A 14,323-nucleotide genomic window follows, 5' to 3' on the forward strand; every position below is an offset into this window, starting at 1 on the left:
AAGAAAAGAGGGCTGTTCGCAGTCAAGTGATGTCATAATGCATATGTATGTGATATGATTGGCTGATACTGTTTGAACTACGTTTTTATTCCCATTGGCTAGGGTTTCCTGGCCTTCTGGGAATTGTAGTGTTTCTTGACTGCTGCTGTTTATTAAAGTAAGAAAAGAAACGCATAATAGGAGCCTCCGGTCTTGCCATAAAATTTAAATCACTGACACCTTTCCGGGATCTTACAAGAATAGCAACATTGTTAATTGTGGTGCCCCACCATCTGCCCCAGGTAATAATAACCCACTTTCTCACAGTGACTGTGTATATAATAAATATTTGCAATAAGATATAAAAAGACTATATCAGATGGGAAAATATTTTTTTCTCTGGTGAAATAAAACAACATTGCTTCTTGAAATGCATGTGAGAAAAGCTGAAATATACTGGTCTAAGACAGTCAAAAAAAGCTTATCTTATCTATATTTGGAGTCCTGTTGTGACCACACTAGATGCACACACTCCCAATTTAGGCAGGAGAGTCCCAATATGCAAAGACATTTTTATTATTTCAGTTTTACCCCCTTACAACTTCCTCAATTTTAATTCATGTCATTAGAGAAATTTAAGCCCCTGATATGTTTTTCTATCTTTCCCTCTTACTTGTATTAAAATGGTGCATGCACGTTGATGGTCTATTTAATTGATCAGAAACGGACAAACCTAAATAGCCTGAGTGCAAAGAATAAACAGCAAGCAATAAGAAATGAACTAAATGAAAATATGGCCATGACAGGTGAAGGTGGGCTGCGAATGGTAATTACTTTAACATGTACATTCATGCTGCTAATATTGAAATGTGTCAATTGCCAAAGGGGCATGTAGCTGTGGGCTTTGACATTCCAGTGTTTTCTGTACTTAACAACTTGTCAGTGATTACTAGAAGGCAAGATGGGTTAGTCTGATGTGGTTTGAGACATTTCTCATCTGAGAAAATCTCTCACTAGACAAACCACGTTCTGCTTCTGAAAAAACGGTGTGGGAATCCTGTGGCTTTTTTTGTAGTTAATCTGTAACTGTCTCTTTTACTATAATGTCTGACCTTTGTGGTAACGCTGTTCACCCTTTCCCTCCAGGGAAATGACATACATTGTAAAACCCAAAATTTGATAACTTGGTTAGCACCTTGAACAATAAGCCTTGACTTCCGAAAAAAATACAAACATCTGTTCAAAAGCATTTCAAAAGGTGAGTCTATCTGCTTAACGTTTACCAATAAAACTGACAATTTGTTTTATGGTGACTTGGCCATGGGTGCACAGCTTTTCTGACTTTTATGCTTGAAATGAAATGTTGGTAATCCTTGCAAGTTTGAAAGCTATTCGTTTTAACTGCCGCTTTCCCATTTATCAAAAAACACAGCAAAGGAAAAGAAATCTGTAAAAGTAACACCTAGACCGATCACAGATATTGTTATCGCCTATTTAAACGTATTTAAAGAAAACCGCGAATCTCACGGTCTCACTTCTGAACATAAAAAACCCTAGAAATAATGGTAGGATAAACAATAAAAAATGTATTGAGCAGCTAGGGATGCTGTGTGCAAATGGAAAAATTCAGGAGCGCAAGTCTAATTTTCCTGTAACTTCTCATCTCTTGTTTCATCAGTCACTTCCACAAACAACCTAATAAAGGCAGCTCGTTGTCACTTCCGTGTAGCAGATTATCAGCTTGAGGAGTGCATGACTTAGGGGAAAGGCTAGACGGGAGGATAATTGAGGCAATTCCCATGGTGGGTGATGGTTCCTCATTTTTCTCTGTTCTCTTGTTTCCAGTACAATGAATGTGATGTCTCTCATGCTATCAAATGTGATGCTACCAATGTAGTTAACATCATCAGGGGTGGGAGGATGGGTGCGTCTTAAATGGAAAATATCCTATTTGACGCCCTATGGCTTTAATGTAAAGGATTTTAGTGAAGACTGATTCGTCCCAGCCCAGTATTCGAAGATCTAGTATTAGATAGGCCATGCTTTGCTACCCTTTCTTAGATTCATTAACTTCAGGATGACTAATGGAAGCATTAAGGGTGATGTACTGGGTATAAACCCATGTTCATCGTTAGGGACTTCTAAGTTGACTGGTTCATCTTTTGTAGGTGTAAAAAATGTTGAGAAACAAATATATTTTGACTTTCTTGATACAAAGTAAATTGACCATTCTGTCAATTTCATGTCCTGCCCTATTTAGAAGACTTTCAACTCAAACGCTATACCAAATAAGGCGATTTAAAAACAAGCATTGGCAAAGCCAGTAGGTTTTGTCAGTGAAACCTAGTGGCTTTGCCAACGTTTTTTTTGTATCCTAGACCAGATTTCCAACTGACAACTAGGTGGTACATAGGAATTCGGCAGATATCACGGGGATTCAGAGGACAACCAAGTAGTTTAAGGGAATTCACCAGACATGAACTGGAGGAGGGGGCAGGTAGGTCAGCAGCAGGACTTGCTGGTTTACAAAGGAAAAAGGCAAGAAGACGTTCTAAGAGTGGGGAGTACATGACCTTTATGGACCATTCAACAGCTTTGTGATCTCCTTGCACCGATGCACTATGACTGTGTGTACTCTAGTCTACTCATCTTCTGTTCACATCCATTGTGTGAACTTGTATCTGCTTTTCTTGTGTGCACTCGGATCATTTTCCTCTTGTACACTTGGACCTGCTCGCCTTCTATTTAGCTTGATTGTGCAAACATGTATCTGCTCTTCTTGTGTGCATTCCTCTGCACTCAACTGTGGTGCATTCAGATTTCCTCTTCTTGTACGCACAGGGATTTTATTTATTTTTTATATTATTTTAAAATACTGTATGCACTTGTGTCTGCTCTCCTTGTGTGCACTCCTATATCTTTACCTCGGTGCACTCAGATTCTTTCTTCTTGTGTGCACCAGGATGCACTCTATTTGTGTGCACCTACATCTGCTCTTCTTGTGTGGACTTGTGTAGGAGGCTGGACTGGCTTGTAGTGAGTACCTAGGGGTACTTACACCTTGCACCAGGCCCAGTTATCCCTTATTAGTGTATAGGGTGTCTAGCAGCATAGGCTGATAGATATTGGTAGCTTAGCAGAGCAGCTTAGGCTGAACTAGGAGACGAGTAAAGCTCCTACAGTACCACTAGTGTCATATGCACAATATCATAAGAAAACACAATACACAGATATACTAAAAATAAAGGTACTTTATTTTTATGACAATATGCCAAAAGTATCTCAGTGAGTACCCTCAGTATGAGGATAGCAAATATACACAAGATATATGTACACAATACCAAAATATGCAGTAATAGTATTAGAAAACAGTGCAAACAATGTATAGTTACAATAGGATGCAATGGAGACACATAGGGATAGGGGCAACACAAACCATATACTCCAAAAGTGGAATGCGAACCACGAATGGACCCCAAACCTATGTGACCTTGTAGAGGGTCGCTGGGACTATTAGAAAATAGTAAGGGTTAGAAAAATAGCCCACCCCAAGACCCTGAAAAGTGAGTGCAAAGTGCACTTAAGTTCCCCAAAGGACATAGAAGTTGTGATAGGGGAATTCTGCAGGAAAGACACAAACCAGCAATGCAACAACGATGGATTTCCAGTCGAGGGTACCTGTGGAACAAGGGGACCAAGTCCAAAAGTCACAAGCAAGTCGGAGATGGGCAGATGCCCAGGAAATGCCAGCTGTGGATGCAAAGAAGCTGCTACTGGGATGTAGAAGCTGAGGATTCTGCAAGAATGACAAGGGCTAGAGACTTCCCTTTTGGAGGATGGATCCCCCACGCCGTGGAGAGTTGTGCAGAAGTGTTTTTCTGAAGAAAGACCGCCAACAAGCCTTGCTAGCTGCAAATCATGCAGTTAGGGTTTTTGGATGCTGCTGTAGCCCAGAAGGGACCAGGATGTCGCCAATTGCGTCTGGGGACAGAGGGGGCGTCGAGCAAGACAAGGAGCCCTCTCAGAAGCAGGCAGCACCCACAGAAGTGCTGAAACAGGCACTACGAAGTGGAGAGAAACGGTGCTCACCCGAAGTCGCACAAAGGAGTCCCACATCGCCGGAGGACAATTTAGAAGGTCGTGCAATGCAGGTTAGAGTGCCGTGGACCCAGGCTGGACTATGCACAAAGGATTTCCACCGGAAGTGCACGGAGGCCGGAGTGGCTGCAAAAGTCGCGTTTCCCAGCAATGCAGTCTGGCGTGGGGAGGCAAGGACTTACCTCCACCAAACTTGGACTGAAGAGTCACTGGACTGTGGGAGTCACTTGGACAGAGTTGCTGGATTCAAGGGAGCTCGCTCGTTGTGCTGAGAGGAGACCCAGGGTACTGGTGATGCAGTTCTTTGGTGCCTGCGGTTGCAGGGGGACGATTCCGTCGACCCACGGGAGATTTCTTCAGAGCTTCTAGTGCAGAGAGGAGGCAGATTACCCCCACAGCATGCACCACCTGGATAGCAGTCGAGAAGGCGGCAGGATCAGCGTTACAGAGTTGCAGTAGTCGTCTTTGCTACTTTGTTGCAGTTTTGCAGGCTTCCAGCGCGGTCAGAAGTCGATTCCTTGGCAGAAGGTGAAGAGAGAGATGCAGAGGAACTCGGATGAGCTCTTGCATTCGTTATCTAAGGAAATCCCCAAAGCAGAGACCCTAAATAGCCAGAAAAGAGGGTTTGGCTACTTAGGAGAGAAGATAGGCTAGCAACACCTGAAAGAGCCTATCAGAAGGAGTCTCTGTCGTCACCTTATGGCACTGGCCACTCAGAGCAGTCCAGTGTGCCAGCAGCACCTCTGTTTCCAAGATGGCAGAGGTCTGGAGCACACTGGAGGAGCTCTGGGCACCTCCCAGGGGAGGAACAGGTCAGGGGAGTGGTCACTCCCCTTTCCTTTGTCCAGTTTCGCGCCAGAGCAGGGCTAAGGGGTCCCTGAACCGGTGTAGACTGGCTTATGCAGAAATGGGCACCATGTGTGCCCATGAAAGCATTTCCAGAGGCTGGGGGAGGCTACTCCTCCCCTGCCTTCACACCATTTTCCAAAGGGAGAGGGTGTAACACCCTCTCTCAGAGGAAGTCCTTTGTTCTGCCATCCTGGGCCAGGCCTGGCTGGACCCCAGGAGGGCAGAAGCCTGTCTGAGGGGCTGGCAGCAGCAGCAGCTGCAGTGAAACCCCGGGAAAGGCAGTTTGGCAGTACCAGGGTCTGTGCTACAGACCACTGGGATCATGGGATTGTGCCAACTATACCAGGATGGCATAGAGGGGGCAATTCCATGATCATAGACATGTTACATGGCCATATTCTGAGTTACCGTTGTGAAGCTACATATAGGTAGTGACCTATATGTAGTGCACGCGTGTAATGGTGTCCCCGCACTCACAAAGTCCGGGGAATTGGCCCTGAACAATGTGGGGGCACCTTGGCTAGTGCCAGGGTGCCCACACACTAAGTAACTTAGCACCCAACCTTTACCAGGTAAAGGTTAGACATATCGGTGACTTATAAGTTACTTGTGCAGTGTAAAATGGCTGTGAAATAACATGGACGTTATTTCACTCAGGCTGCAGTGGCAGGCCTGTGTAAGAATTGTCAGAGCTCCTTATGGGTGGCAAAAGAAATGCTGCAGCCCATAGGGATCTCCTGGAACCCCAATACCCTGGGTACCTCAGTACCATATACTAGGGAATTATAAGGGTGTTCCAGTAAGCCAATGTAAATTGGTAAAATTGGTCACTAGTCTGTTAGTGACAATTTGAAAGAAATGAGAGAGCATAACCACTTAGGTTCTGGTTAGCAGAGCCTCAGTGAGACAGTTAGTCATAACACAGGTAACACATTCAGGCACACTTATGAGCACTGGGGCCCTGGCTGGCAGGGTCCCAGTGACACATACAACTTAAACAACATATATACAGTGAAAAATGGGGGTAACATGCCAGGCAAGATAGTACTTTCCTACACAACCCCCCCCAAACGAAGGACAATAAGACTACCCATGACCTGATGAGTCTTCATTGTCTAAGTGGAAATATCTGGAGAGTCCATCTGCATTGGAGTGGCTACTCCCAGGTCTATGTTGCACTGTATAGTCCATTCCCTGTAGGGATATGGACCATCTCAACAATTTAGGATTTTCACCTTTCATTTGTTTTAGCCAAAGTAGAGGTTTGTTGTCTGTCTGAACAATGAAGTGAGTGCCAAACAGGTATGGCCTCAACTTCTGCAGTGCCCAGACCACAGCAAAGGCCTCCCTCTCAATGGCAGACCAACGCTTTTCTCTAGGGGTCAACCTTCTACTAATAAAAGCAACAGGTTGATCCTGGCCCTCAGAATTAAGTTGTGATAGGACTGCCCCTACTCCTAATTCAGATGCATCAGTTTGGACATAGAATTTTTTAGAGAAACAAGGGCTTTTCAGGACAGGTGCAGAGCACATGGCCTGCTTCAGCTCCTCAAAAGCTTTCTGACAGTTTGCTGTCCATAATACCTTTTTAGGCATTTTCTTGGATGTGAGGTCATTAAGAGGGGCTGCAATGGAGCCATAGTTCTTAATGAACCTCCTGTAATACCCAGTGAGGCCTAGGAAGGCTCTCACCTGAGTCTGAGTAATAGGGGGAACCCAATCTATAATAGTTTGGATTTTCCCCTGAAGTGGTGCAATCTGTTCCCCACCAACAAGGTGTCCCAGATAAACCACCTTCCCCTGCCCTATCTGGCACTTTGAAGCCTTGATAGTGAGGCCTGCCTTTTGCAGGGCCTCTAAAACTTTCCATAGGTGGACCAGGTGATCATCCCAACTGGAGCTAAAGACAGCTATATCGTCCAGATATGCTGCACTAAAAGCTTCCAGCCCTTGCAGGACTGTGTTCACCAACCTCTGAAAAGTGGCAGGTGCATTTTTCAATCCAAACGGCATTACTGTGAATTGGTAATGGCCTCCAATGGTTGAAAATGCAGTTTTAGGTTTAGCATCTTCTGATAATTTGATCTGCCAATACCCTGCAGTCAAATCAAAAGTGCTTAGATACTTGGCAGATGCCAGTGTATCTATGAGCTCATCTGCCCTGGGTATAGGGTGAGCATCAGTTTTGGTTACCTGGTTGAGACCTCTGTAGTCTACACAAAACCGCATTTCTTTTTTTCCATCTTTGGAATGAGGTTTTGGTACAAGTACCACAGGAGAAGCCCATGGACTTTCAGAGTGCTCAACCACTCCCAGTTCTAACATTTTCTGCACCTCTTGCTTTATGCGGTCTCTGACATGGTCAGGCTGCCTATAGATTTTACTTTTGACAGGCAAGCTGTCTCCAGTATCTATAGTGTGCTCACACCAAGAAGTGGTACCTGGCACAGTAGAGAAGAGTTCAGAGAACTGACCCAGGAGATTTATGCAATGGTCTTTCTGCTCAGCAGTAAGACACTCAGCCAAAACTACACCTTCCACTAGAGCATCTTGTTCTGTGGAAGAGAAGAGATCAGGGAGAGGGTCACTCTCTTCTTCCTGTCCCTCATCAGTTGCCATGAGCAGGGTGAGATCAGCCCTGTCATAGTAGGGTTTCAGGCGATTGACATGGAACACCCTAAGGGGACTCCTGGCAGTGCCTAAGTCAACTAAGTAGGTGACTTCACCCTTTTTTTCAACAATTGTGTGGGGTCCACTCCATTTATCTTGGAGTGCTCTTGGGGCCACAGGCTCCAAGACCCACACTTTCTGCCCTGGTTGGTACTGAACCAAAACAGCCTTCTGGTCATGCCATTGCTTCTGGAGCTCTTGGCTGGCCTGAAGGTTTTTACTGGCCTTTTTCATGTAATCAGCCATCCTTGATCTGAGGCCAAGTACATAATCCACTATATCTTGCTTTGGAGCTTTTAAAGGTTGTTCCCAACCCTCCTTGACAAGTGTTAGTGGACCCCTCACAGGGTGTCCAAATAGGAGTTCAAAGGGGCTGAAGCCCACTCCTTTCTGGGGTACCTCCCTGTAGGCAAAAAGGAGGCATTGTAAAAGGATATCCCATCTCCTGCGGAGTTTTTCAGGGAGTCCCATAATCATGCCTTTGAGAGTTTTGTTAAATCTCTCCACCAGTCCATTTGTTTGTGGATGATAGGGTGTAGTGAACTTGTAAGTCACACCACACTCCTTCCACATGGCCTTTAAGTAAGCAGACATGAAATTGCTTCCCCTGTCTGATACCACCTCTTTTGGAAAGCCCACCTTGGAAAATATTCCCAGGAGGGCCTTTGCCACTGCAGGTGCTGTAGTGGTCCTTAGAGGAATTGCTTCAGGATATCTTGTGGCATGGTCCACTACCACCAAGATAAACCTATTGCCTGAAGCAGTAGGAGGGTCAAGGGGGCCAACTATGTCAACCCCTACCCTTTCAAAGGGAACCCCAACCACAGGCAGTGGAATAAGGGGTGTCTTTGGAGTGCCACCTGTCTTGCCACTGGCTTGACAGGTTTCACAGGACTTACAAAACTCTTTTGTGTCCTCTGACATTCTAGGCCAATGAAACAAGGGAACAAGTCTGTCCCAAGTTTTCATTTGTCCCAAATGTCCAGCTAGGGGAATGTCGTGGGCTAGAGTTAGGAGGAACTTTCTGTACTCCTGAGGAATCACTAACCTCCTGGCAGTTCCAGGTTTAGAATCCCTTGCTTCAGTGTACAAGAGGTTGTCCTCCCAGTAAACTCTGTGAGAGTCACTGACATCCCCATTAGCTTGTTTGACAGCTTGCTGTCTTAGACCCTCTAGTGTGGGACAGGTTTGCTGTGCCACACTCAGCTCCTCCCTGGCAGGCCCCCCTTCACCCAAAAGCTCAGCAGTGTCTGCTTCCAGCTCCTCTGGTGTAGGTTCTGCACAGGGTGGAAATTCTTTTTCCTCAGAAGTAGAATCCACTGTAGAGGGAGGGATAGTAGGTAGTGCTTTACTTCTACTAGCCCTAGCTTTAGGGAGCACTTGGTCCATTGTTCCAGGATCCAAGTCACCCTGTCCTTTTTTGATTTTTGGCCTGAGCCCTGGTTAAAGCAAAAATATGCCCTGGGATGCCCAGCATTGCTGCATGGGCCTCCAACTCCACATCTGACCAAGCTGATGTCTCCAAATCATTTCCTAGTAGACAGTCTACAGGTAAATCTGAGGCTACCACAACTTTCTTTGGACCAGTAACCCCCCCCAGTTGAGATTTACAACAGCCATGGGGTGGCTAAGTGTGTTGTTGTGAGCATCGGTTACTTGGTACTGGTGACCAAGTAGGTGTTGTTCAGGGTGGACCAGTTTCTCTATTACCATAGTAACACTGGCACCAGTGTCCCTGTAGGCCTGAACCTCAACACCATTTATTAGGGGTAGCTGCTTGTACTTATCCATGTTAAGGGGACAAGCAACTAAGGTGGCTAAATCAATAGCCCTCTCAGAGACTAACACAGCCTCTGTGGTCTCCCTAACAAGACCAACCCCAACTAAGTTACCAAAAGTGAGCCCAGCTACTCCCTTGGATTGGCTATTAGTAGGTTTGCTCCCACCACCACTGCTATTAGTAGGGACACTAGGTGTAGCAGTAGGGGTTGTAGTGGTAGGAGGCTTGGTGCTTTTCTTTGGACAACTGGGATCTGTTGTCCAATGGCCTTTTATTTTACATAAATAGCACCATGGTTTCTTTTCTTTGTTTTGATTAGAAGAGGATTTGGGCCCACCACCCCCACCAGAGTGTTTTTGTGGGCCTGATGAAGACTCATTTTTAGATTTGTCCCCACCCTTGTCAGAAGACTTACCATCCTTCTTCTTGTTGCCATCTTTGTCACCCCCTGTATGAACTTTTCTGTTCACCCTTGTTCTGACCCATTTGTCTGCCTTCTTTCCCAATTCTTGGGGAGAGGTCAGATCAGAGTCCACCAAGTACTGGTGCAACAAAACAGACACACAATTATTAAGAATATGCTCTCTCAGGATCAAGTTATACAGGCTGTCATAATCAGTAACTTTACTGCCATGTAACCACCCCTCCAAGGCCTTCACTGAATGGTCAATGAAATCAACCCAGTCTTGTGAAGACTCCTTTTTGGTCTCTCTGAACTTTATCCTGTACTGTTCAGTGGTTAAGCCATAACCATCCAGGAGTGCATTCTTAAGAATTTTGAAATAATTGGCTTCACTTTCTTTCACAGTAAGGAGCCTATCCCTACCTTTTCCACTAAATGATAGCCATAGGATAGCAGCCCACTGCCTTTGAGGGACATCCTGTACAACACAGGCCCTCTCAAGTGCAGCAAACCACTTGTTAATGTCATCCCCCTCCTTATAAGGGGGAACTATCTTGTGCAGATTCCTAGAATCATACTCTTTTGCAGGATGACTATTGGGAATACTGCTGCTGCCACCATGGGTTTCTAAACCCAATTTCTGTCTCTCCTTCTCTACTTCTAAGGACTGTCTATCCAAATCCAGCTGTTGCTTCTTGAGCTTCAGTCTGGTTTGTTCCACTCTCAATCTATTGAGCTCCCTTTCTAACAATCTGTCATCAGGGTGGGTGGGTGGGACATGTCTTGAAACAGAAGTATGGTGAGAATGGACAGAAGGAGACCTATCCCTTACAGAAGGCACCCTAACAGCTTGGTTAACAGAAACATCACTTCTACTGTGGTGAGAAGGAATACTCTTGCTATGATGTGAGACAACACTATCTCTATGGTGTGACTCTACATCAGTACCAACTATGCTAGGCTGTCTAGTAATGGGCAGGCTAGGAAGTTTCTTTCCTGAATCCTTTCCTAGGGAAGTCCCTGGATCAGATTGGGAACCATTAGCTACTTTTTCAACAGATGGGGCCCTTCTGGCCTTATCTTGTTCTCTAAGCATGTTAAGCAATAATTCCAAAGAAGGATTCTTCCCTACACTCAAACCTCTCTCTATGCAGAGACTCCTTGCTCCTTTCCAGCTAAGGTGATCATATGCAAGTTTGACCCAAGGGTAGGTCGCTCCCCCTGCCGCTGCAGCTCCTCCAGCTCCTCCAGGTTCCTGAGTTCCTGAGACCCACCTCACAGTAAGTACCCCCCACCTCCCAACCCCTCGCCCTGCCCCGCGCTACTCACCCTCTCTCCTGCTCCTGCTTCTTTTCGTCTTCTCTGTTCTTCCTCCTCGCTCCTCACCTGTAATCTTCTTCTGTACTCTTCTTCTCCCCGTCTTCTCTCTTCTTCTGTGTGCTTCTCTGCCTCTCCTGTCGCCTCTCTTCTTCTTCATCTTCTCCTGAGGTCTTCTGCCTGTCTTCTGCTTTCTGTTCTTCGTATCTTCATCTGTGATCTTATGCTCTTCTGTGAACTTCCGCTCTTCTGAGTTCTTCTGGACTCCTGTTCTTCGGTTCTCCTGTTCTTCTGTTCTTCCGGTCTTCTGTTCTTCTGTTCTTCTGCTCTTCCGGTCTTCTGTTCTCCTGTCTTCTGTTCTTCTGTCTTCTGTTCTTCTGTCTTCTATCTTCTGTCTTCGGCTCCTCTGCCCCCTCCGTCTTCTTCTCCACGCGCCTGCCCTCCTGCTCCTGCCTCATCCCCCTCCCTCACTCGCCTCCCCCTCTCTATCACCCCTATCTAACCCATTCGCTATCTACCTCCCTCTCTCCTCCTATCCACCTATCTCTCTATCTCTCTATCTCACTATCTAACTCCCTCACTCCCCACCTCCTCCTATCCACCTATCTCTCTATCTATCTATTTCTCTATCTATCGATTTCTCTATCTATCCATTTTCTCTATCTATTTCTCTATCTCTCCCCCCCCTTCCCGCCACCCCCTCTATTACCTATTCTTCCTATCCTCTCACTCTACCTCTCACCCTCACCCACCTCTACAACCCCCCCTCCCCTATCTTCAAAACCCAACTCCTATCTCTCTTCCTAATCTCCCAAACCTCCTAACTCTCTCCCCCCTCCCCCCTCCACCCTTGAACCCCCCTCCCCAGCTCTTCTCACTCTACCTGTCCCCCCCTCCCTCGCGCTTTCCCGCCGCGACCTCCTGCTCGGCCCCGCCCCCCAGCTCCCATTCGCCCCCAGCTGACCCCTCCCCCCTCCCCCTTCCTACCTCATATGGCTGCTGCTGTGCGACTGTGCAGCGGGCGAGCCGCTGGCGCGCTGGAGGCGCGCCAGAGGCAAGCCCGTCTGTGCCCATCCGCGCCTGGCCCGCGCCCAGCGCCACGACCCCTGGTCCCCAGCTCTCCCAAACCCCGCTGATCCGCTACGACCCCACGACCCTCCTCGCCCTCAACCCAGGACGCTCCAACACCTGCTTCCAAGCTCACCCCAAACGCACCCATGGACCCTTCGCCTGCAACTCCTGCAAACGCATCTTCCACCACGCAACTACCACGACCACAAGCCCACGCGCCATCAACCACCTCAAGTGCATCCTGGTCAACGCTCGATCCGTCCACAAGCACGCCGTTGAACTCTGGGACCTCCTGGACTCCACAGCACCGGACGTCGCCTTCATCACGGAGACCTGGATGAACGCCTCCTCTGCTCCAGACATCGCCACCGCCATCCCCGAAGGCTACAAGATCTCCAGAAAAGACCGCACCAACCAAGTAGGAGGAGGTATCGCCATCGTCTTCAAAGACTCCATCAGCGTCACCACCTCCACCGAAGACACCCCCCTCGCCGCTGAACACCTGCATTTTCGGATTCGCACCGATCCGAGGACCACCCTCAGAGGATCCCTCATCTCCCGTCCTCCCGGACCGCGCGCCCCCTTCAGCGACGCCATCGCCGACTTCATCTCCCCGCACGCCCTCGCCTCACCGGACTACATCCTCCTAGGCGACCTCAACTTCCATCTGGAACAAAACAACGACCCCAACACCGCCACCCTGCTTGACAACCTCGCCAACCTCGGCCTCAAACAACTGGTGAACACCGCCACCCACATCGCCGGACACACGCTTGACCCTATCTTCTCCGCCAGCAAACACGTCTTCTTCAGCCACACCTCCGCTCTACACTGGACCGACCACAGCTGTGTCCACTTCACATTCCGACGCGATACCCGCCACCTCCGCACTGAACCCATCCCTCGTCGACAGTGGAACAAGATCCCCGAAGAGCAACTCTTCTCAGCACTCGCCGCCAACCAACCCACCCTCACCACCGACCCCAACGACGCAGCCCTCAGCCTCACAAACTGCGCAGACAACCTTGCTCCTCTCAAACGCACGCATCGACAGACCAACACCAAAAAACCTCTCTGGTTCTCTGACACCCTCAAAGAATCAAAGAAAACTTGTCGCGCCCTCGAGAAGGCCTGGTGCAAGGACCACACCGCTGACAACATGACCGCCCTCAAGAACGCTACCCGCGAACACCACCGCCTGATCCGCGCTGCTAAAAAGACCTTTTTCACCGACAGACTGGACAAAAACAGCCACAACAGCAAAGAACTCTTCAGCATCGTCAAGGAGTTCTCCAACGCCAACGCCGTCACGCCCTCACAGGATTTGTGCGAATCCCTCGCCACTTTCTTCCATCGCAAGATCAACGACCTCCACATCAGCTTCGGACACCAGACCCAACATAACACCACCGAACCCGCACCATTACCCTCAACAACTGGACCCACATCAACACTGAAGAAACCAAATCCATCATGAACTCTATCCACTCCAGCGCCCCTTCGGACCCCTGCCCTCACTTCATCTTTAACAAAGCCGACGACATCATCGCCCCGCACCTCCAGACCGTCATCAACTCTTCTTTTTCTTCTGCTACCTTCCCCGAATGCTGGAAACACGCCGAAGTCAACGCCCTACTAAAGAAACCTACGGCTGACCCGAGCAACCTGAATAACTTCCGCCCCATCTCTCTTCTGCCTTTCCCAGCCAAGGTAATAGAGAAGACCGTCAACAAACAGCAGACCACCTTCCTGGAAAACAACAACCTGCTCGACCCTTCACAAACCGGATTCCGAACCAACCACAGCACGGAAACCGCCCTCATCTCAGTCACTGACGACATCAGAACCCTGATGGACAACGGTGAAACAGTCGCCCTCATTCTCCTCGACCTCTCGGCTGCCTTCGACACCGTCTGTCACCGCACCCTAATCACCTGCCTCCGCTACACCGGGATCCAAGGCCAGGCCCTGGACTGGATCGCCTCCTTCCTCTCAAACCGTTCCCAAAGAGTTTACCTCCCTCCGTTTCGCTCAGAACCCACCGAGATCATCTGCGGCGTACCTCAAGGCTCATCGCTCAGCCCGACACTCTTCAATGTCTACATGAGCCCCCTCGCCGACATCGTTCGCAAGCACGACATCATCATCACCTCCTA

This window comes from Pleurodeles waltl, chromosome 5 (assembly GCF_031143425.1).
Source record: "Pleurodeles waltl isolate 20211129_DDA chromosome 5, aPleWal1.hap1.20221129, whole genome shotgun sequence".
NCBI lineage: Eukaryota > Metazoa > Chordata > Amphibia > Caudata > Salamandridae > Pleurodeles > Pleurodeles waltl.